Consider the following 14,763-nt stretch of genomic DNA (forward strand, 5'->3'; position numbering starts at 1 on the left):
CTCACTCACCAGGGTGCAGATACCAGAGGCAAGAAAAACTACAATCCTGCAGCCTGTGGAACAAAGCCCACAAACACAAAAAGTTCTAAAAATGAGATGACAGAGAAATATGCTCCAGACGAAGGAACAAGATAAAACCCCAGAAGAACAACTAAGTGAAGTGGAGATAAGCAATCTGCCTGAAAAAGAATTCAGAATAATGATAGTAATAATAAAATAGATTTTAAAAAATGAGTAATAAAGATGATCCAAGATCTCAGAAAAAGAATGGAGGCACAGACGAAGAAGATACAAGAAATGTTTAGCAAAGAGCTAGAAGATTTAAAGAACAACCAAACAGACATGAACAATATAATAACTGAAATAAAAAATACCCTAGAAGGAATCAATCACTGAATATATGAGGCAGAAGAACGAATAAGTGAGCTGGAAGACAGACTGGTGGAAACCACTAACACGGAACAGAATAAAGAAAAAAGGAAGGTCAAGAAATGAGGACATGGGACTTCCCTGGTGGCACAGTGGTTAAGAATCTGCCTGCCGATGCAGGGGTCATGGGTTTGAGCTCTGATCCGGGAAGATCCCACACGCCATGGAGCAACTAAACCTGTGCGCCACAACTACTGAGCCTGTGCGCAAGGGCCCGCAAGCCACAGCTACTGAAGCCCACGTGCCACAACTACTGAAGCCCGTGCGCCTAGAGCCAGTGCTCCACAACAAAAGAAGCCACCACAATGAGAAGCCCATGCACCGCAACAAAGAGTAGCCCCTGCTCTCCACAACTACAGAAAGCCCACGTGCAGCAACAAAGACCCAATGCAGCCCAAAATAAAAGTAATTAATTAAAAAAAAAAGAAATGGGGACAGTCTAAGAGACCTCTGCATCAACAATAAATGCACCAATATTTGCATTATAGGAGTCCCAGAAGGAGAAGAGAAAAAAAAAGGGACCTAAGAAAATATCTGAAGAGATAATAGCTGAAAAATTCCCTAAAATGCAAAAGGAAACGGTCACCCAAGTCCAGGAAGTACAGAGAGTCCCAGGCAGGATCAACCCAAAAAGGAACACGCCAAGACACATAGTAATCAACTTGACCAAAATTAAAGACAAAGAAAAATATTAAAAGCAACAGGGAAAAGCAACAAATAACATACAAGGGAATTCCCATAAGGTTATCAGCTGATTTCTCAGCAGAAATCCTGCAGGCCAGAAGGGAGTAGCATGATATATTTAAAGTGATGAAAGAGAAGAACCTACAACCAAGAAGACTCTACCCAGCAAGGCTCTCATTCAGATTCGACAGAGAAATCAGAAGCATTACAAACAAGCAAAAACTAAGAGAATTCAGCACCACCAGACCAGCTTTGCAAGAAATGCTACAGGAACTTCTCTAAGAAGAAAAGAAAAGGCCAAACTAGAAACAAGAAAATGACAAATAGAAAAGCCCACCAGTAAAGGCAAACATACATAAAGGTAGGAAATCATCCACATACAAATATGATATCAAAACCAGAAATCATGAGGATAGTACAAATGCAGAATACTGGAAATGCATTCGAAATTAAAAGACCAGCAACTTAAAGCAATCTTGTAAATACATAGACTGCTATATCAAAAACTCATGGTAACCGCAAACCAAAAAACTACAGAAGATATACACACACGAAAAAGAAAAAACAATCCAAACACAACACTAAGGATAGTCATCAGGGAGTTCTCTGGCTATCCAGTGGTTAGGACTTGGCACTTTCACTGCTGGGGCCTGGGTTCAATCCCTGGTTGAGGAACTAAGATCCTGCAAGCCACAAGGGCACAGCCACAAAAAAGAAAAAAAAAGAAAAAAAGATAGTCATCAAATCACAAGAGAAGAGAACAAAAGAGGAAGGGAAGAAAAAACACCTACAAAAACAAATCCAAAACAATTAATAAAATGGCAATAAGAACATACATATCGATAATTATCTTAAATGTAAATGGATTAAATCCTCCAACCAAAAAACACAGACTGACTGAATGGATTCAAAAACAAGACCTGTACATATGCTGTCTACAAGGGACTCACTTCAGATCTAGGGACACATACAGACTGAAAGTGAGAGGATGGAAAAAGGTATTCCATGCAGATGGAAATGAAAAGAAAGCTGGAGTAGCAATACTCATATCAGACAAAATAGACTTAAAATAGACTTACAAGAGACAAAGGACACTACATAATGATCAAAGGATCAATCCAAGAAGATATAATAATTGTACATATATATGCGCCCAACATAGGAGCACCTCAATATATAAGGCAAATGCTAACAGCCATAAACGGAGAAATCAACAGTAACACAATAATAGTGGTCTGTCCATTGATGTAAGTAACACTTACATCAATGGACAGATCATCCAGAAAGAAAATCAGTAAGGAAACAGAGGCCTTAAATGACATGTTTGACCAGCTGGACTTAACTGATATCTATAGAGCATTCCATCCAAAAGCAGCAGAATACACATTCTACTCAGGTGCACATGGAATATTCTCCAGTAAAGATCAAAGCAAGCCTCAGTAAATTTAAGAAAACTGAAATCATATTAAGCATCTTTTCTGACCACAACAGTATGAGATTAAAAATCAACTACAAGAGGGCTTCCCTGGTGGCGCAATGGTTAAGAGTCCACCTGCTGATGCAGGGGACATGGGTTCGTGCCCCAGTCCGGGAAGATCCCACATGCTGCGGAGCGGCTGGGCCCATAAGCCATGGCCGCTGAGCCTGCGCGTCCGGAGCCTGTGCTCCGCAACGGGAGAGGCCACAACAGTGAGAGTCCCGCGTACCGCAAAAAAAAAAAAAAAAAAAATCAACTACAAGAAATAAAACTGTAAAAAACACAAACATGTGGAGGCTAAACAATACGTTACTAAACAACCAATGGATCACTAAAGAAATCAAAGAGGAAATTGAAAAATACCTAGAGACAAATGAAAATGAAAGAATGCTGATCCAAAACCTATGGGATGCAGCAAAAGCAGTTCTAAGAGAGAAGTTTATAGCAGTACAATCTTACCTCGGGAGACAAGAAATATCTCAAATAAACAATCCAACCTTACAATTAAAGCAACTAGAGAAAGAAGAAAAAACAAAACTCAAAGTTAGTAGAAGAAATGAGAAAGATCAGAAATAAATGAAATAGAGACAAAGAAAACAAGAGAAAAGATCAATGAAACTAAAAGCTGGTTCTTTGAAAAGATGAACAAAATTGATAAACCTTCAGCAAGACATCAAGAAAAAAAGGGAGAGGGTTCAAATCAATAAAATAAGAAATGAAAAAGGAAAAATTACAACTGACACTGCAGAAATACAAAGGATCATAAGAGACTACTACAAGCAACTGTACGCCAATAAAATGGATAACCTGGAAGAAATGGAAAAATTCTTAAAACGTACAATCTTCCAAGACTGAACCAGGAAAAAATAGAAAATATGAACAAACCAATCACAAGTACTGAAATTGAAACTGTGATTAAAAACTTCCAACAAACAAAAGTCCAGGACCAGATGGCTTCACAGAAGAATTCTATCAAACATTTAGAGAAGAGTTAACATCTATCCGTCTGAAACTATTCCAGAAAAATTGCAGAGGGAGGAATGCTTCCGAACTCATTCAATGAGGAAATAAATAAAATAGAGATTAAAAACAATAGGAAAAAAACCCCAATAAAACCAAGAGCTGGTTCTTTGAAAGGGTAAACAAAATTGACAAACCTCTGGACAGATTCACCAAGAAGAAAAGAGAGAAGACCCAAATAAACAAAAGAAATGAAAGAGGTGAAATCACAACTGACACCATGGAAATACAAAAAATCATGAGAGAATACTATGAACAATTATATGCCAACAAATTCAACAACCAGAAGAAATGGACAACTTTCTAAAAACATACAGCCCACCAAAACTGAATCAAGAAGAAACAGATAACTCAAACAGACCCATCTCTAAAAGTGAAATAGAATCTGTAATTTTAAAAACTCCCCACAAACAAAGTCCAGGGCCAGATGGCTTTACAGGCAAATTCTACCAAACATAAAAGGAAGAATTTAACACCAATCCTCCTCAAACTCTTCCAAAAGATTGAAGAAGAAAGAACACTCTCAAAGACATTCTATGAAGCCACCATCACCCTGCTACCAAAACCAAAGACACTACCAAAAAAGAAAATGACAGGCCAGTATCTTTGACGAATACAGATGTAAAAATTCTCAACAAAATATCAGCAAATTGAATCCAACAACACATAAAATAGATCATACATCACAACCAGACTGGATTCATCCCAGGGTCACAAGGATGGTTCAACATATGCAAATCAATGTGATACACCACATCAACAAAAGAAAAGGCAAAAACAACATGATCATCTGAGCAGATGCAGGAAAAGCATTTGACAAAATTCAACATCCATTAATGATAAAAACTCTTACCAAAGTGTGTATAGAGGGAACATATCTCAACATAATAAAAGCTATTTATGACAAACCAATAGCCAACGTAATAATCAACAGTGAAAAGCTGAACACCTTCCCACTAAAACCTGGAACAAGACAAGGATGCCCACTCTTACCACTTCTCTTCAACATTTGGAAGTTAAACACTTGGAAGTCCTAGCTACAGCAATCAGACAAGAAAAATAAATAAAAGGTATTCTAATTGGTAGGGAAGAGGTAAAACTGTCATTATATGCAGATAACATATATAGAAAACCCTGAAGACTCCACACAAAAACTACTACAACTGATAAATTCAGCAAGGTAACAGGATACAAGGTTAACATACAGAAATCGGTTGCAGGGCTTCCCTAGTGGCACAGTGGTTAAGAATCCGCCTGCCAATGCAGGGGACACGGGTTCGAGTCTGGGAAAATCCCACATGCCGCAGAGCAACTAAGCCCATGTGCCACAACTACTTAGCCTGCACTCTAGAGCCCACACGCCACAACTACTGAGCCCACGTGCCACAACTATTGAAGCCCGCACGCCTAGAGCCAGTGCTCCGCAACAAGAGAGGCCACTGCAATGAGAAGCCCTCACATCGCAACGAGGAGCAGACCCTGCTTGCTGCAACTAGAGAAAGCCCGCGGGCAGCAACAAAGACCCAACGTGGCCAAAAATAAATAAATAAATAAATAAATAAATAAATCTATTTTAAAAAAAAAGAAAGAAATCGGTTGCATTTCTTTACACTAACAATGAACTATCAGAAAGGGAATGCAAACAAACAATTCCCTTTTAAATCGCAGCAAAAAAAAAAAAAGAATACTTAGGAATAAACCTCACCAAGGACGTGAAAGACTTACATGTTGAGAATTACAAGACATTGATAAAGGAAATTGAAGATGATTCAAAGAGATATCCCATGCTCTTGGATTGGAAGAATTAATATTATTAAAATGGTCATACTACCCAAAGCAATCTATAGATTTAAAGCAATCCCTATCAAATTATCCATGACATTTTTCACAGAACTAGAACAAATAATCCTAAAATTTATATGGAACCATCAAAGACCCAGAATTGCCAAAGTTATCCTGTGGAAGAAAAAAGAAAAAGCAAGAAGCATAACCCTCCCAGACTTCAGACAATACTACAAAGCTACAGTAATCAAAACAGTGTGGTATTGGCACAAAAACAGACATATGGATCAACAGAACAGAATAGAGAGCCCAGAAATAAACCCACACACCTATGGGCAATTAATCTCAACAAAGGAGGCAAGAATATCCAATGGGGAAAAGACAGTCTCTTCAGCAAGTTGTATTGGAAAAGTTGGACAGCTCCATGTAAATCAATGAAGTTAGAACACACCCTTACACCATACACTAAAATAAACTCAAAATGGCTTAAAGACTTAAATATAAAACATGACACCATAAAACTCCCAGAAGAGAACACAGGCAAAACATTCTCTGACATAAATCTGACCAATGTTTTCTTAGTTCAGTCTCCCAAGGCAATAGAAATAAAAGCAAAAGCAAACAAATGGGACCTAATCAAACTTACAAGTTTCTGTACAGCAAAGAAAACCATAAACAAAATGAAAATACAACCAATAGACTGAGAGAAAATATTTGCAAATGATGCAGCCAACAAGGGCTTAATTTCCAAAATATGCAAACAGCTCATACAACTCAGTAACAAAAAAGCAAACAACCCAATCCAAAAATGGGCATAAGATCTAAATAGACATTTCTCCAAATAAGACATACAGATGGCCAAAAAAATCACATGAAAAGATGCTCATCATCACAAATTATTAGAGAAATGCAAATCAAAACTACACTGAGGTACCACCTCACACCAGTCAGAATGGCCATCATTAAAAAGTCTATAAATAATAAATGCTGGAGAGGGTGTGGAGAAAAAGGGACCCTCCTACACTGTTGGTGGGAATGTAAATTGGTGCAGCCATTATGAAAAACAGTATGGAGATTCCTCAAAACTAAAAATAGAGCTGCCATATGATTCAGCAATCCCACTCCTGGGCATACACCTGGACAAAACTATAATTTGATTATAGCTACATGCGAAAGAATTAAATTGGACTACTTTCCCACATCATGAACAAAAATAAATTCAAAATGGATTAAAGACTTAAATGTAAGACCTGAAACCTTAAAACTTCTAAAAGAAAACATAGGCAGTACGCTCTTTGACATCAGTCTTGGTAATATTTTTTTTGGATGTCTCCTTAGGCAAGGGAAACAAAAGCAAAGAAATAAACAAATGGGACTACATCAAACCAAAAGCCATTGCACAGTGAAGGAAACTATCAACAAAACGAAAAGGCTGCCTACTGAATGAGAGAAAATACTTGCAAACAATTTATATGATAAAGGGTTAATATCCAAAATACACAAAGAACTCATATGACTCAACATCAAAAATACAAACAACCCAATTAAAAAATGGGCAGAGGATGTAAACAGACATTTTTCCAAAGACAAACAGATGGCCAACAAGTATATGAAAAGATACTCAATATCACTAATCATCAGGGAAATGCAAATCAAAACCACAATGAGATATCACCTCACAGCCATCAGAATGGCTATTCTCAAAAAGATAACAAATAACAAGTGTTGGTGAGGATGTGGACAAGAGAACCTTCATGCACTGTTGGTGGGAATGTAAATTGGTACAGCCACTATGGAAAACAGTATGGAGAGTCCTCAGAAAATCAAAAATTGAACTACCATACAATCCAGCGAACACTAATTTGAAAAGATACGTGCACCCCTATGTTCATAGCAGCATTATCTACAATAGCCAAGATATGAAAGCAGCCTAAGTGACCATCAATAGGTGAATGGAAAAAGAAGATGTGGCATATATACACAATGGAATATTACTCGGCCATAAAAAAGAATGAAATCTTGCCATATATGACAACATGGATGGACCTAGAGGGCATTATGCTAAGCGAAAAAAAATTAGACAGAGAAAGGCAAATACTGTATAATTTCACTTATATGTGGAATCTAAAAAAACAAAATAGGGACTTCCCTGGCAGTCCAGTGGTTAAGACTCCATGCTTCCATTGCAGGAGGCATGGGTTCGATCCCTGTCAGGGAACTAAGATCCCACATGGCATGCAGTGCAGCCAAAAAAATAAAAAATAAACAAATGAGCAAACATAACAAAACAGAAACGGGGTCAGAGATACAGAGAACAAACAGGTGGTTGCCAGAGAGGAGGGGGTTGGGGGGAGGAGAGAAACAGGTGAGGGAGATTAAGAGGTACAAACTTCCAGCTGCAAAATAAATGAGTCACAGGTATGAAATGTACAGTGTGACAGATATAGTCAATAATTATTTAATATCTTTGTATGGTAACAAAGTGTAAATAGATTTATTGCAGTGACCATTTTGCAATGTATAAAAATATCTAATCACTATGCTGTGCACCAGGAACTAACAGTGTTATAGGTCAATTATACTTCAAAAATAAACCATCACACAAACAAACTCATAAAAAAAAGAGATTAGATTTGTGGTTGCCAGAGGTGGGGTGTAGGGGGGGGATTAGATAAAGGCAAAAGGTACAAACTTCCAGTTATAAGATAAATAGTACTGGGGATAAAATGTACATGATAAAGATAATTAACACTGCTGTATGTTATATATGAAAATTGAGAGAGTAAATCCTGAGTCCTCATCACAAGGAAAAAATATTTTTCCATTAAATTTTCTATTTAATTTTGTATCTACATGAGATAATGGATGTTCATTAAACTTACTGTGATAATCATTTCATGATATATCTAATTCAAATCATTATGCTGTACACCTTAAACTTATGCAGTGCTGTATGTCGATTATATCTCAATAAAGCTGGGAGAACAAAATAATAAAATAAAATAATGTATTTGAAAATAAAATGTGTCAAATAAGCATTAATTCTTTGGGCTTACTATCAATTGAAAATGATATTACTCAAAAATAAATGTTAGAAATTATATGATGTTTTCCTGACCAGAAAACCTAAAATTTTTAAAACATACTTTAAATAAGACTGTACTCCTTCCTTAATAAGAGAAAACTGAAATTGTTCCATAGTAAGAGAAGTAAAAAACTCAACAATGAAGGTAACTCCAAATAACTTAAGGCATAATGTTCATTACTGCATGTAACAGACCTTTATATTGAACAAAAGAAATACATGATTTTGTTGATAGAAAATCCGTTTCTCTTGCCTTCACTAAAAAAATGGGTTAAAGGATAATGTAAAATATATTGGTTTTAAAGATGTCAAATTACTAACCTGCCTGTTTGGGATATATTGTTGGGGGAAGGGGGTATTACTTGGTACCTCTTTTAAGCCCTTTAGCAAAAGAGCCTGGGGGATGCCCAATATACGCAAGGACAGTACACCACAAAGGCCACAAGGTGTCGCTTTCTGACAACCTCTAGCTTTGCAGCTGACACTATCCTCCAAGGGGAAGGAGGGGAAGGTTGAGGGATGTTGACTATACTTTGATGTAATAACCAGAAGTATGTCCATTAAAATATACAATTAACGCATCTAGATTAACAAAAGTTTCCCTGTAATGTCCCTAAACCTAAAACTTAGATCTTTTCTCCCCTCTTCATCTTCTTTTCCCCGGAGCAATTCTGAGGGGTTTTTTTTTGTTTTTTTGCAGATTGTGGGATCCTAGTTTCCTGACCAGGGATGAAATTCGTGCCCCCTTCAGTGGAAGCGCAGAGTCCCAACCACTAGACCACCATGGAATTCCCACTCTGAGCATGTTAATATTACTGCAGATTAGGGAGACCAACCCCCAAATTTTTCATCATTACATTTTAGTCTTCACATTCAGTGGGATGCCCTGGGAAGGAATCATGGTCCCTATTTTACAGATGAGAAAACCAAAGCCCAGAAAGGTTGTAATGGGCCAATGAAAATTCCATTGGCCAGGTTTCCTGATACCCACCAGCCCAGCTGGGACCTGTACACCCTGCCTCTCCCCCATCCCTCAGCCTGGAGGTGGCTGGAAGTAGGGTTTGACTATTTTGCTTTTTGGAAATCAACATTAAATATTTTGTATTAAACTGATATGAATTTGTAGCTATTTATGTTTATAAAATAAAGCTTCAAAGAGTTTTCATGGGTGCTCTAAGCCATTATGGGCTGTGCCTGGGATGGGTTTCCAAGGAAGCTCACTCTGTTAGGGGAGTGTATTAGTTTGCTAGGGTTGCCCTAACAAAACACAGCGCCTTAACAACAGAAATCAATTTTCTCACAATTCTGGAGGTTAGAAATCCAAGATCAAGGTGTCAACAGGGCTGGTTTCTTTTGAGGCCACTCTCCTTGGTTTGTAGATGGCTGTCTTCCCTGTGTCTTCAGATGGTCTTCCCTGTGTGTGTGTGTGTCCTAATCTCCTCTTCTTATAAAGACACAAGTCAAATTGGAGTAGGGCCCACTTTATGACCTCATTTCACCTTTTTCTTTTAACATCTTTATTGGATTATAAAAAAATATGGAACGCTTCACGAATTTGCATGTCATCCTTGCGCAGGGGCCGTGCTAATCTTCTCTGTATCATTCCAATTTTAGTATATGTGCTGCTGAAGCGAGCACTCATTTCACCTTAATTACCTCTTTAAAGGCCCTATCTCCAAATACAGTCACGTTCTGAGATACTGGGGGTTGGGACTTCAACATATGAATTTAGGGGAGATACAATTCAACCTGTAACAGGGTGAAAATGTTGAAAAACCTGCAATACCCCTTCCAACTCCTTACCCACAAGAATGACTGTGTTCTAGTCTGTGTCCCAAGGTCACACAGTTAATCATTGGTGCTAGAATTCTAATACTGGAGTCCATATGACACCAGTGACTAAGCACTCAGGCTGAATTTTGATATGTACAGCTTTTATTGTCTTCCAGCCTCCTGCACCAAATAGTTTATAATGGCAGCTTTTATTTCCCCTTTTACCCAATAGTTATTTAGAAAATTTATTGTTTGTATTTCTAAGGGTTAGATTGTTTGGTTGTTAACTTTTTTATTATTTTCAAATATTAATGACAAGGTACTTCCTGGCACAAAATCTTTTTGGAAACCAAAAATGTCTTTTTGACATGGAACATAATGTAAAAAGACTAAGTAATCCCTATTTAATTGACCCTACCTTATCATAGCATTCTGATCTCTGTATCTTTGTTTTCTGTGGCTGTTTTCTAGCAAATCTCACAAAGGCTAAAAGTGGTGTGTTAAAATCTCCAATTGCAATTACAGTATTTCCAAGTTTTCAATGGTGTGAATTCTACTATATAATCTTCTATCCTCTTTGTGGTTTACTGCCTTTTGCCTCGAGATCTACTTTATTGTTTTAATTATAGTTAATGTTTACTGAGCATTTACTGTGCCCCACACTCTGTGCTTACAGCTTCACACAAATTACTTTATTTAATTACCAAAATAACTCTGGGGATATTGATAGAAGTGTATTCAGGTTCTATGGAGATTGGAATTTATATAGTATTGAAGGCTTCCTTAGAAAAAAACACAATTATGAACACAAAGTTAGACATGAAGATGGATGCTTATTCAGAATAAGAAAATAAATATAACAAATTGAGCAGCCCCTGCAGGTGAGCTTAAGCTTCATTAACTTCACCTAAATCTGCCTGCAGAGACAGATGTTCTCCTTAGTTCCATGTTTATAGATGAGAAGACTGAGACCTTGGTTGTGTAAATCACTCAAGATTGCAGTGCTGGAAATGGACTGCACAGCCCTCGCCTTTATCCACTGCCTCTCATTGCTATCACTGAGAGTGGACCAGTGTCATGTATCAACTTGTTATGATTTCAAATCCATGTTTGGAAAGCTTGTTTTATACAAGTTGGCTGTGGTTTGAACTTGCTGTGAATAACTTCTTTTTGATGAAATTGTTTTGAAGTTGGATATTAGGACTTTCTGACAGAGCTTTTGCACCTGGAGTGGACAGGAGCATTACATCATTGATACCAAGGTAATGGCAGTGGTATCCATCACATGACGGACTTTTAAATGATAAAAACCAAGAGGTTTGATCAGCAAGTCTAGGGTGTTCCATCTGGGCAAGGCTACTCTTTGCTGATCCAAATAGTCCCACGAAGCTTGAGACACTTGCTCCTAACCCTAGCCAGGCTAACTCTTGGTCAGCAGTGGTGCTAAACTGTGCTGCAGTCTCAGGAAGAGAAGAGATATCCGTTCCTGCCCTGGCAATACTAGTCCTCACAGGCAGTGGCGCAAGCCATGTGAGGGTCCCTGGAGTAATAACCTCTGAAGCAACCTTTGCCAACACTGGTACTGGGACCTAAGCCAGCAGCTGATATCCGACTTTTAGTTGGAAGGAATGAATCTACCGGGAACCAACTCATAGAAGGGTATACGTGAACTAAATTTGGACTTTATTGCTTTCATTGCCCCTTTGTCTGGAACAACAGTATAAATTAATATATCATTGATTTTGTTATCGAAAATTCAGTCCTTGTCCCCAACGTTGAATAAAAATAACAAGGGCAAGGTTTTGAGGATAAAGAAAAGAGAAATTTATTGATATACCAGCAAATGAGGAGGGTAGCAGACTAACATCTTGAAAACTGCTGTCCTGCCTTCTGGGGAGAAAGCAGGCATATTTAAAGGAAAATCTTGGGGCTGGGGTTAAGAGGAACAAACAAAAACAACAAGAATGCCTGCCCACATTAATCAGTAACAAAGAATGTAAGTTTTAGTTCCCAGTAACGGAGGGAGAAGACAGGAAAAACAGTTTCACTTAGAAATCATGCATCAGGGACTTCTCTGGTGCTGCAGTGGCTGGGAATCTGCCTGCCAATGCAGCGGACACAGGCTCGAGCCCGGGTCCGGGAGGATCCCACATGCCACGGAGCAACTAGGCCCATGCGCCACAACTACTGAGCCTGTGCTCTAGAGCCTACGAGCCACAACTATTGAGGCTGTGTGCCACAACTACTGAAGCCCACACGCCTAGAGCCCCTGCTTGTCGCAACTAGAGAAAGCCTGCGTGCAGCAACAAAGACCCAATGCAACCAAAAATAAAATAAAAATAAATTTTAAAAAAAATGAAATCATGCATCAAACAGTTTTAGCCTTGTGGCCCTGTCAGTTATAACCTTCCATATCTACGGGAGTGAGGGCAACGAAGTCATCTGGCTACTTCCTGCTGAACAGGGGCAATGTTAAAATTGAGGAGGATTAGAGGAGAGAAGGTTCTGGACTTTCACTTTAAAGAATTCTCTTGTCCCAAAAGATGCTCTAGAATCCTGCAAGATATGCAGAGAGGCTTTTTCTTTTTTTCTTTCTGGCTTGACATCACCTCTTCTTGTAATAGCACCTTGAGGCCCTAAGGTTGCAGTTGGCAATCAGGTTCTCAGTAGTACAGAAATGTGTCTGAAACCACATTCAGAATGGCCATCCAGCTCTACTTTGGACGCCTGAACCAGTTACTCTACTTTGATTTTTAAATGTATTTTTTCTTACTGGTTAAAGCAGATGTACAATGCATATCTCTGACAGGTCACAAACAGGCTGTTCTAGTCTAAGTTAAATCATGTAAAAGCCAGAATAACTTCGCCATACCTCAATATGTGAACATTTATTCTATAATTTCCCCTTTTTGTTTGCAAATCTTTCGATAGAAAGCACTGATGATCAAAATATTTGTCACTTGATGCCAGGGTGGTTGCTGCCAGCCCTAGGTCCACCATGCCCCTCAGTGCTAGGCGTACTCTTTTTGTGTGCGCGTGTGTGTGTGTGTGTGTGTGTGTGTGTGTGTGTGTATGCCTAATTATCCACATTGGAGGAAAACTAATCAAACATAGTGAACAAGCTCAGATGTATGCTAACAAAGAAACATTTTATAGGCTCTACACTTTATCAGTTATACCAAATTGTCATTCGAACATTGTACATGTGTTTTTAGCAGTATACTCAAAGCAAGCAGTGACACGTCATGAATAGTTATACTCTTGACGATAACTTCACTAAAGAATTTTCTTTCCATCCTGAACATTGGAGTTAAAAGTATGGTTAGAAGTAAAACAATAACTTTGCATTTTGATAGGAAGACGAACATTTGGTAAACAGTTCAATTAAATTAGTTGGATGGGGACTTCCATGGTGGTCCAGTGGTTAAGAATCTGCCTTCCAATGCAGGGGATGAGGGTTCGATCCCTGGTCGGGGAACTAATATCCCACCTGCTGTGGGGCAACTAAGCCCACACGCTGCAACTACTGAACCCGCACGCCACTAGAGAGAAACCTGCACGCCACAACCCGAGAGAAGCCCGCGTGCCGCAACGAAGAGCCCACGCACCACAACAAAAAGATCCCGCATGCCACACTAAGACCCAAAGCAGCCAAAAATAAATAAATAAACAAATATTTTTAAAATAATAATAAATAAATTAGTTGGATGGTTCTTACAGGCCTGGTCCAGATTTTTGGGTCAGCTGCCTACCACTACTGTTATCTTCTTCTCATCCTGGTATGGGTGTCATTTGTGGTCAGCAGTCTTTTCTATAGACAGTCCAATGCAGAGGCCCTTCTTAAGTGGAAAACATGAAGAGTCAATTTCCTTCAGGGACTTCCCTGGTGGTCCAGTGGCTAAGACTCCATGCTACCAATGCAGGGGGCCCGGGTTTGATCCCTGGTCAGGGAATTAGATTCCACATGCTGCAACTAAGAGGTCACGTGCCGCAACTAAAGATCCTGCATGCCGCAACTAAAAGATCCCACATGCCACAACTAAAGATTCCGCAAGCCGCAACTAAAAGATCCCACATGTCGCAATTAAAGATCCCACATGCCGCAACTAAAAGATCCCACATGCCGCCACTAAAGATCCTGCATGCTGCAACAAAGATCCCACATGCCACAACCAAGACCCAGTGCAGCCAAATAAATAAATAAAAGAGTCAATTTCTTTCAATTTTGCTGCACATACGCTAGTTAAAGAGTACCTGATAAGGGTCCTTTTGTCTAATTTGGAGATAGTCCTTTAAATGATGTCTTTTCCAGGTGCATAATCTCCTAGTTGCAAGTCACAGGGCACCTGATCTTCATCCAAAGACAGATTACTGTAACTTGCTTTAGAAACAAGCTTAGAATATTATTTTAATAATTCAATTAAACTTTACAATAATGTAACATAGTAACAAGGAGCCATCTTGGACGTAGAGAATAAATACAAAACCTCAGTAAATACAAAACTTCAATATC

General features: G+C 38.6%; 1 non-coding gene across 1 annotated transcript; it reads right to left on the reverse strand.

The window, feature by feature from the left end:
• Nucleotides 1-10,008: 10,008 nt before the first annotated feature.
• On the reverse strand, nt 10,009-10,115 carry LOC137228470 (U6 spliceosomal RNA). Its single transcript, XR_010945261.1, has one exon. It is a non-coding gene; the product is annotated as a U6 spliceosomal RNA (small nuclear RNA).
• Between the last annotated feature and the right edge of the window lie 4,648 nt (nt 10,116-14,763).

This window comes from Pseudorca crassidens, chromosome 7 (genome assembly GCF_039906515.1).
Source record: "Pseudorca crassidens isolate mPseCra1 chromosome 7, mPseCra1.hap1, whole genome shotgun sequence".
Lineage (NCBI taxonomy): Eukaryota > Metazoa > Chordata > Mammalia > Artiodactyla > Delphinidae > Pseudorca > Pseudorca crassidens.